Consider the following 11064-nt stretch of genomic DNA (forward strand, 5'->3'; position numbering starts at 1 on the left):
GGGCTTGGGTCGGACATTCACCTCATTTCACTTTCAACGGAGGCAGCCTCGGCATAACCCCTATGACGCTTGTTCAGAGGGAACCCGTACTAACATACATAAGTTTCCAGTTAAGCCCTACCCAGATTCAGGTTTTGTGGGGGTACTTAAAAATTGGAATGGTATCGCATCCGAACCCAACCATCATTTTTTGTCAAAGAGTCACCTTGTCATTCAAAGACCACATTCACCTTCAAAACTTTCAATAGAATGAATCATCATTCCAAGGTTTTCAAAATCATTTGCTTCACAAGTTCCCATCTAGAGTGGTCAATTTTAGTGTAGCACTAGCAACTAATCATGAGGGGTGCTAACTAAGTTTTAACTCTCTAGGCTAAGTTTGAAGCTCTTGTAGTATTCTACCTCTAGACCAATATCAATTATAAGAAAAAGCTTTGGTAAAAAAAGTAAATGATTGCAAGATAAAAACTTGGGTTTGGACAAAATTCTTAAACAAAAGAATATGGCAAGAGTATCTTGCAAAGGTATAGCTTGTAGTATGGGAGCTTGTATTGGTAATAGCCTTCCTTGAGTGGTATAGTAGTCAAAATGTTCCTCTTCTTCTTCGTAGAAGATCTCCTCCTCCTCGTAGCCTTCGGTACTAGCGTCTATAAACGGATACGAGGTAACAATCACCAAGCAATACTTAAGTACTCTATTTATCACACAAGATGATCTAGCATCATCACAATCATCACCCAACTTAATGCTAGGGTTTTCTTTATTTAGTGTTGGGAAAATAATTTCCTCTCATTGAAAATTACTAAGATTTAATTTCCTCAAATAACAAAGTATGAGATCATGTTGACCAAAGTACACTTCATCTTTATACATTTGGGAAAATGATTTAAATGAGATACTATATCTCATACAATTTAAATAATACTTTTGGAAAAAGGATTTAATATTCTCAAGTAATAATATATGGGGTCATGAAGACTAAGGTCATCACCTCATATTGAATTACTTGTGAAAGTGATTTAAATGAGATGCTACATCTCATAGAGTTCAAATATTAATTTTGAAATAATTTAAATAAGCTAGAAATGGCCACATAGCCACTATTTGAATCTAGCCCATGATACTTTGAAACAACCATGTCATATTTTTGCATATTCAAATAGAGGGTTTGAAATGTGAATTATGAGAATTGGAATCATTATGGTTGATTTTTAGTAATTGTTTGAATTTTGAAAAGGTACTGTCTTGTTATTTTTCTTGCAAGTGATCTATAATGAATTAGGATTTGAGACCAGTGGGGTTTGCTAGAGAATTTCATAAGCTTTCCAGAAATATAAAATTCATCAATTTTGGCTCAGTAGATTTTGTTTTATTGAATTTTGAATCAAGCATCAGTATTGAATTTCAGCTAAATTGAATAATTCAAAATTTGAATTCGTGGGCTGCGCAGGAAACGGAAATGGGCCAGGGAGAGAGAGAAAGGGAGAAGGCCGGCCCAGCAGTGCGTCTCGCACATGCGGGCCGCCTGACAAGGGGTCCCACTGTCAGCGGGTTATAACACCCGAATCGGTACGCGCGAGTGGAGGCCGTAGGATTAGATCCCGATCGGACGGCCGACGCTCGTCATCGTCGACGACGAGCACAACCTTATTGGCGGCGAGCACCAGGGGGTCGGCGGCTCACCTGGGTTCCGGCGAGGGTCGGGGTTGGCGGCGATCGACGTGGAAGACGATGGCGAGGCTCCTGGTACCGGCGGCTGCTCCTGGGACGACTCCAATCGACGGCGAGCTTGGAGAGGTGCTGGCGGAGCTCCGGCAAGGAATTGGTGGTCTACAGACTAAATTGAGAGGTGGCGCTGCTCGAGGAGGCTCAGGGAGATGAGTGGAGGCGAATGGTGTGAAGAAATAGCAAGGGGGAGGCCTCCTTTTATAGGGTTGTCGAGGTGCTGCGGCTCACGGGCAGGTCGTCGTCGACGATGCTACATCGGCGGGGAGGCGTGGGCGAGGATGCGTTGTTGCTCAGTGTCGTCTGGCGGTCCTAGTGCGCGTCATGGCGCAGCAGGAGGTGGACGGGAGCGTGCGGGCGACGTCAACGTCTGTCACGCGACCGGCGGAAGTCATCGATGATGGCGAGGGCTACAGGGCTCGCGCGGGCAGGTGAGCGTGTCTGGGAGGGAGCTAGTGGCCTGGTGAGTGCGTAGGAGAGAGGAGAGAGCGAGGGGAGGACGGAGGCGACGGGACGAGGCGACGCTCTGGCGTGCCCGTGGCGTGTCCGTGCGCATGCTGGCGTGCCTGGGCATGACGGGGCACGTCGTGTGCTGGCCAGGGCAGGCTCTCTCTTGACCAATGGCTGGTACAGGCAGGTCTAGGAGATCAAGGTCAACTTATTTGACATGGTGGGTGAGGCTAGAGAGGAGTGGAGAGGGAGTTGGCATGGGAGTGGCATGGTCACCTCGGCATGGCCTTGTGCTTGCCATGATCATGCATGATCATGGATGCTGAGGCTTGGCATGGTCCAGGGGTATGTAGAGGGGGCTGAGGTTGACCAGAGAGGTGAGGGTTTGGGCCAAAAACCTCTGGATATTAGAGTGTAGGGAGTTGGTAGATCAGTGCACACAAGGTGTTTGATGAAATGGCCGCAAGAGATTTAAATTCAAATTTTGCCAAAATATTTTATGGGTGTGATTCAAATATTGTTTGGCACCTCTGGATGGGGTTGGTTTGAAATTTGGAAAGGATTTGGTAAAAAATCAAAAGTGGGATGATCTATAGTCTGATTCAATGTTGCCACTTGGCATGCTTATAATAAGCAATTGAAAAAGAATTGGCAAGGTTAGTCAACACCAAAGATGACCATCTTGATGTGCTCTTGGATGAGGAGAAAAGAATGGAGAAGGTTTAGTTTAGAAATTTCTTAATACAGGGGCTCAAAGTGGGTAACATGTTAAAATTGTCACATATGACCATTATCATATGTGACTTGCATTTTTCATTTTCATTTTCTTTTCTTTTGTTTTGATTTTCTTTGAACAAAATGTATTCTTTTGAGTTTAGAAATGTTTTCAAACCATTTACACAAAGTAACATGGCCTAGGTTAAGTTTTTGCAAAAGTGGCCAAAGCTCACATATGCTTTTTCTTTTCTTTTCTTTTTCTTTTGCTTTGTTTCTTTTTGACTCCAAAGAGCAAGGTTTAGGGTTCCTTTAGTGTTAGGTTGAGTTCAACCATGGTTCACAACCATTTTGGTAAAGTAGATAGGGCATAGACCTATATTTGAAAATATGGCTACATGCCCCTATATGCTTCACCTTTTTATTTGTTTTCTTTTTCTTGGTTTCTCTTTGATTTTGAAAAGAGGTAGGGTTTAGGGTTTAGCACATGTTAAAACACTTTAAATAAACAATCATGGCAAAAATCACCATACATGCATGAACACTATGCACATAAGGTAATGTAACTTCAAAAATTTTGTTGGCTCCAAACTTTGGAAAAAGGAATTTGTCTTCTTCATTGTTTTTGAAATTTGGGATGTTACAAACCTTCCCCCCTTAAAAAAAATCTCGTCCCCAGATTTAAGAAAAATTAGGAATCCTAAGAGAGATTGGGCAAATGGGTTAACATGAAAACATACTTTGCATGGCATTGGGTGCTTCCTGGGCTTCTGTTGCACTCATGTGGTAGAGACGGCCGTTGCGGTTGTTCGGGTTCCTTCCAGTTGCGAAGCGGCGCTGTTGCTGGGCTGGTGTAGTGGTAGTGGGGGCTGTCTTCGCCAGTTTCTTGGGGCACTCGTTAGAGTAATGACCAGTAACTCCACATTCATAACAGGTCACTATTGACTTGTCCTTTGGTGCAATGGGTACAACATTGCTTCCAGTCCTTGGGGCAGTGTTGGGGTTTATGTTGTTACCATTATGGTTGTTGTTGTTGTTGTTGGCCTTCGGGCTTCGGGTGTCCTCCATTGTTGTTGGTGTAGTTTGAACGGAACGTCTGAGCAGGTGGCTTGTTGTGTCTTGGGGCAAATCCTCCACTTGAGTTGGGGCGATACCTTGATGCATTGTTGGCTCCATTCTGGTTCATCATACGGCGCTTGCGGTTCTCATTGGCTTGGTGGAGCTTTCCTTCCATCTAGATGGCAGAATCCACTAGTGCTTCCAGGTCAGCAAACAGAATGTTCACTAACACTGTCTGCATCTCATCATGCAGTCCATTCAGAAATCTTTCCTTCTTCTTCTTCTCGTTGGAGTCGGTCTCATCCGGGGCGTACCTAGATAGAGTAAGGAATCTGTCACGGTATTCCACCACGGACATCCTTCCTTGTTTGAGTTCCCTGAACTCATCCCTCATCTTCTTGATTAGACCCTGGGGCACATAGTACTTGCTGAACTTGAGTTTGAAGTCTTCCCAGGTCATCATCTGTCCCGCATTCATTGTACGGGCACTAGTCCACCAGGCTCTATTAGCAGGTCCTGACAAATAATGGGTGGCAAAGAGTACTTTCTCTGCAGCTTCAACTCCTACAACCTCCAAGTTGTTCTCCATTGTTTGGAGCCAGTCATCTGCATCTAACGGCTCTTCAGTCTTGCTGAACATGGGAGGGTTAGTGTTCTGGAAATTCTTCAACTTGGATCCAGGATGATCCTGATGTCCATGTCCTTGGTTGTTCTGGGCTAGCTGCTGCAGTACGACAAGGTTGGCTTGCCGCTCAGCTCTTTCGACTTCTCTATCTGCCATCATCATTTGTAACATGTGCAGCATTGCATCTTGGTTGGTGCTGCGGGTTGGAGGGGCCATCTGAACATTGAGATAGATCATAAGATAATAGAGAATTTTCTATGGCTTTGTTGGGTTTAAATTTGATAAGTTTCAAAACTTGAGTAGTGTTGAGGGGGTAAAAACCAACAACACTTTTTCATTCATTCCAAACAACACACATTACAAACTAACACATAGTTGGTTTAAAGAACCATTCATTCGTTCTATGATACAAGGGGACAGATACAAACTCACACCTACGCGAGTGCTCTAGTGATACTACTCTTCATCCGGAATGGTGGGTTCTTCGTCTTCATGGGTAATGTGCTTGGCGAAAAGCGCGAGCTTTGTCCAACTCCTTGCGGGTCTTGTACAACATGAAGTCCAGGTATGCAACATAGTGGTTCATCTTCGGGGGTGGTGGCATGGTGATTGGTCTTCCCATGGGGTCATGTCTTGGGTAGTAGAAGAAGCGAGTGTTCTTGATCTTGTTCACATTCTATCCACGCAGACGGGCAATCGCTTCTTGCATGGCTTTGGCTAGTCCATCCTTCCAACTGTTCCCCCTTACACAAAACCATATGGTTTCCCAAATTGGGGCTCGAGTTCAATATCTCACCGGAGACACCGCCGCAGCACTTGGTCGCCGGCGATGCTCCAGTGATCTTTCTAGACTGGCGCCACCACCATCGTGTTCCACTTGTCATGGGGATGCTAGCGCACCCATCCACGCATCCCGGGGGCTCTGAAACGCCAGCGCCGTCGTATACTGGTTGCCGGCATTGAGCCGCCGGTAGGCCGATGTGGCTGGTGGGTTCCTGAACATTTGTTGTCTGGTCGTTGCCATCGTGGCAGCTGTCCTAGCCAACGCCCACCTGTCTACATCTGTAGCTAGGGTTAGTCCGGGTATGTTTAGTATTTCCATTTAATTCAAAATCCAGAAAAACTGAAACTTTGCCAAACCATATAAAATTCATTTCAACTTAGAAAAATACAAATAAGATATCAAAATGTTCACACAAAATAAACTCTATCCATTAAAATATAATATAAATTTGTGCTAAAGATTTTTTTTAATTATTTAACCTTTATTCATTATGCCTTTTATTTTATCCAAAATACAATTAAAATTTAATAATTATTTAAATTTCAAAAATGAATAATAACTATTTACTAAGTAAAGAAAACACTAAGATTAATTTTCTTTTATCATATATCATTAACTTAAATCTTAGTGGTATTTTGAAAATCCTAAATTGTAATTACCAATTATCAATTTATTTAAACAAGAATAAAATAAGAAAAATATTAAAAAATAAAATTATTTTTCATAGTCAAAAGTTATTTATTTACTTCAACCTTCTTAGTTAACAAGTTATTATTTTAAAACTTAATAACAACCGTAGAATCCCAATTCCTGAATTAAACCCTAAATAATATTTATCCTAATTATTAAATCTTTTAAATTAATAAAATATTACGTCCATTATTAGTTTTATTTCAAAGTTATTAATAACTCCAACTCCATTACAAATTATTATTTTAAGAATAGTATCACAATTTAGAAACCTAGTTCCAATAGGAGTAAAAACCTTAACCCTATTATTTTATGTTAGAACCCTAAGTTGTTCACACCTCTAAAAGCCTAGTTATTTATAACATATGATCATAGGAACTTAACCTTAGTTATGGATCTAGACTAAGAAAATAAAACATGCTCATATTTTATTAAGACATTCTCAACTCAAATGCAAATTAAATTATCATTTCATGCTTTCACTTTTGACTAATATCTTATATGACCAACTAGTACCACCTAGGTGTAAACCCTAACTTGCCACTCTCATATTAGCACTATTGATCACCATTCCTTAATACCATACCATTGGGATCAAACCTTAAGTAGCAAACGCTATGTACTAATTCACTTTATATGCTAAGGCTTAACTAAATCATGCAACTACTTAATAATTATGAAACCATCTTGTTTTAGATTCATTTGTTACTATCCAAGGAACTAATTTAGGAATCCTAGTAAACCCTAGAAGCACATACACTACAAGAAAAGTTCTGATAGACAACGTCCCAAAATCGTCCGCTAAGGGTCATTTTTCGTCGCCTATGGGCCTAACCCGACGATATGGGTTCTGTTGTCGAAACTGCGTCAGGCAAAGTCCTACGACGATTTTTTTGGTCCGTCGCGCTTGGGCGCCCTTCCGCCACGGAAAATCGAACCGTTGCGTAAGTGTTTCCGGGAGCCCGTTGACCGCCGACGTCATGCAACCGACACGTGGCGGACGCCGTTAACCGGCGGCTAACGGTGTTAACCGGCCGAAACCCCGTGGTAGATGGTAGGCCCACACGAGGCTCGCCACGCCTTAAGCGGGCCGGCCCATTAAGTTTGCGGGCCGGGCCAGCTGACTTAGTTTGACCGGTCAACTATATAGCTGGGCTGATCCATTAGTTACGTGGGCCGGGCCTAACCACTAAGGTTGACTGGTCAAAACTTTAATGGGCCGGGCCGAATGCACTTGTTTGACAGGTCAACAGGCAAAAGGGCCGGCCCACAAGACATGTGGGACCCACTTTCCTGTTATCGGGCCGGCCCATTTAACAAGTGGGGTCCACCTTAAAGCAAGTGGGCCGGCCCAAGAAGTTATTGGGCCGGCCCAATTAGCATGTGGGTCCCACTATCCTGCTATCGGGCCGGCCCATTTAGTACGTGGGGTCCACAACAGATCAAATGGGCTGGCCCAAAAAGCCAGTGGGCCGGGCCAAAAACACAGGTGGGTCCCACTTTCCTGTTAAAGGGCCGGCCCATTTAGTATGTGGGGTCCACCATATAACAAGTGGGCCGGCCCAACAAGATAGTGGGCCGGGCCAAAAAACACAGGTGGGTCCCACTTTCCTGTTAAAGGGCCGGCCTATTTAGTATGCGGGGTCCACCATATAGCAAGTGGGTTGGCCCAACAAGTAAGTGGGTCGGGCCAAAAACACAGGTGGGTCCCACTTTCCTGTTAAAGGGCCGGCCCATTTAGTATGTGGGGTCCACCATATAGCAAGTGGGCCGGCCCAACAAGATAGTGGGCCGGGCCAAAAACACAGGTGGGTCCCACTTTCCTGTTAAAGGGCCGGCCCATTTAGTATGTGGGGTCCACTACAAAAGTAATTGGGCTGACCCAACAAGTTAGTGGGCCGGCCCAATTAGCATGTGAGGTCCACGGTAAATCAGGTGGGCTAGCCCGACGAGTTAGCGGGCCGGCCCAATAAGCTTGTGGGCCCACTTTCCTGTTACAGGGCCGGCCCAGTAGTGGGTGGGGTCCACCTTAAAGCAAGTGGGCCGGCCCAATTAGAGTGTGGGGTCTACCGTAAATCAAGTGGGCTGGCCCAATAAGTAAGTAGGCCAGCCCGTTTAGTTGCTGTTTATATGCCGGCATAATAGGCGCTTTAGGATTTTGCGGGCCGGCACATATGTGATTTCGCTTAATTGGGCCGTTTAAGGGATGGGAATTTGTGATTTAGATACTGAGAATATTTACGCAGCACATGATTTCTGTCGGATAGCCTCACTTACCACAAGCACCATAAAAAATGCGCGAAAGAACTATAAAACTAACTAAATATTACATCAGCTGCAAGGCTTTGAAAAAAATATTACAGAACCCAGAGAAATTGAATGGTAATTAAACCTAGCAATACAATGAAGCGATTCAGCAATCTTTTAAGTTGTCCATGCAGCACCTATATCTGAAACAAAGACATTAACAGGTAAGACAACAACAATGGAAAGGCAAAGACACTACAATATTGTTTGCCAAAAAATTTGGAACTCATCATTTCGTCATTATAACAAGATCATTGTAATGCGCATAATAAGCAAACAAAGAGTGCACGCCGCATACCAACAGCCAATATAATAGAGCACGTAAGAATGAAACAACATACTTACTACTGTCGAGTCCCATGCAAACCAACATGTTCAGGGAGTACAAAATTGGCATGAACAACATAGTAGCATGATATAAATTTTGTAACAACGACTGAGCAAGATGAAGTTATGATGGCTACATCTTTAGAGCAGGGAATGTAAACCAAAAATAGAAGTTACGATGGAAAAAGCTAAAGAGGAGGGAATGTGACCCAACAAGTGCCAAGTGCAATTACTTCAAATTGACCGTGAACTAAATAATACTCCTGAACTTATAGTGAAGGGGATGAAAATCAAGATGTTTCGAGATATAAACTTGTAATGAGCAACACATAGAGGATAGTTAATGCTGGAGCTTAGGATGGACCGGATACAGAATATAGTGGGATCACTGTGAACTTGTATAAGAGGGAATGCAAACCAATATGTTCAGCATTCCATATGTGAGTGTCATGCCAAGTCGGAGAAACAAGTCAATAATGCAGACTTTTGAAGAACAAGATGGCACACAAAATTATTATCTAGTAGTATGACAAGTATATTTGTACTACCAGGCTAGATAGCAGAGTGATAGCATGCCAAACTAAATACTTACTTTGTTAGCTTACAATGAACTAGATACAAAACAATGGCATCACCTGCAGTACAGGGAATGCAAGCCAACATGTTCATGGAGTAAAAAATTGGCACAAACAACACAATAGCAGGCCATAATTTTTGTAACAACGACTGAGCAAGATAAAGTTATGATGGCTAGATCTACACAGCAGGGAATGTAAACCAAATATAGAAGTTACGATGCCAAAAGCTATAGAGCAGGGAATGCGAACCAACATGTGCAATTACTTAAAATTGGCCATGAACTAAATAATAGCAGGATGTTACTATAATAGCCAGGAATAAAACAGATAGGAGTTATAAAGGCATCACTCATAAACTTGTAGATAAGGGAAACAAATCAATTTGTTTCGGGATATAAAGTTGTAATGAGCAACACATAGAGGATAGTTAATGCTACGGCTTAGGATGGACCGAGAAACGGAATATAGTGGGATCACTCGTGAACTTCTAGAAGAGGGAATGCACACCAATATGTTCACCATTCTATATGTGAGCGCCATGCCAATTAAGAGAAACAAGTTAATATTGCAGCTTTCGAAGAATCGGATGGCGAGACAAAATTATGACGGAAGTAGGCTCGTCGTGAGCGAGTTCAAACAAATTTGTACTGCAGGATGGCAGAGCGATAGCATGCAGGAACTAATAGCAGGAAGTTACTTTGTTAGCTTACGACGAAGTAGATAGAAATAACAATGGCATCACCTGTAGTACTGTTATCACCAAGATTTGACCGAGTCAGAGGTGGGCCGCGATCAAGATGGTTTGAAGAAATATATATATAGAAGGAGTGCGTGGATCGGCCTTTTATACCAAGTTGGGCTTAATTGCCCGTGTATCTGTAATATATTAGATCGTATTTCAGTTAGGAGATAGAATCTTGGTCGTGCACGGTTTAGTGCACGCCCACATTAGAAAGTCCGCTGGACTATAAATATGTACCTAGGGTTTATGGAATAAACAACAACTCACGTTCAACCCCAAAAACAAACCAATCTCGGCGCATCGCCAACTCCTTCGTCTCGAGGGTTTCTATCGGGTAAGCGACATGCTGCCTAGATCGCATCTTGCGATCTAGGCAGACACAAGCTCCACGTTGTTCATGCGTTGCTCGTATCGAAGCGCTTTTGATGGCGAGCAACGTAGTTATCATTAGATGTGTTAGGGTTAGCATTGTTCTTCGTTTAAGCATGCTTACGTAGTGCAACCCTTGCATATCTAGCCGTCCTCACGCCTATCTCAGGTGTGGGGGCGGCACCCCGCTTGATCATTATTTAGTAGATCTGATCCGTTACGATTGCTCCTTGTTCTACAAGGATTAGTTTAATATCTCGCAATAGTTTGGCCTTACAAAGGGGGAGGATCCCGTGGCACGTAGGGTGGCGTTCGCAAGTCCTAAACGGGATGTTCCTAGGATCAACTTCATGTTGGTTTTTTGGCCTTGTTTAGGATCGGCTTACGAGCACCGTGCGTGGCCATCCGGCCCAACCTGGAGTAGGATGATCCGATTATGTGGTGAAAACCCTAAATCGTCGTAGATCTCATTAGCTTCATCTTGATCAAGCAGGACCACCAAGTATTCGTACACCCCGTACGGATCATGGGTGGATCGGCTCTTTGAGCCGATTCACGAGATAACCCGAGAGCCGATCGAGGCTCGTATTTAATGTTTACATGTATGCCCCGCGAGAAACTAAGCGAGGCAGTATCATCACCTTCCCGACCAGGTATAGGTCGGGTGGCACGCCCTTGCACTTCGCAACGCCGC

The sequence above is a fragment of the Lolium rigidum genome, chromosome 1 (assembly GCF_022539505.1).
Source record: "Lolium rigidum isolate FL_2022 chromosome 1, APGP_CSIRO_Lrig_0.1, whole genome shotgun sequence".
NCBI classification, from domain to species: domain Eukaryota; kingdom Viridiplantae; phylum Streptophyta; class Magnoliopsida; order Poales; family Poaceae; genus Lolium; species Lolium rigidum.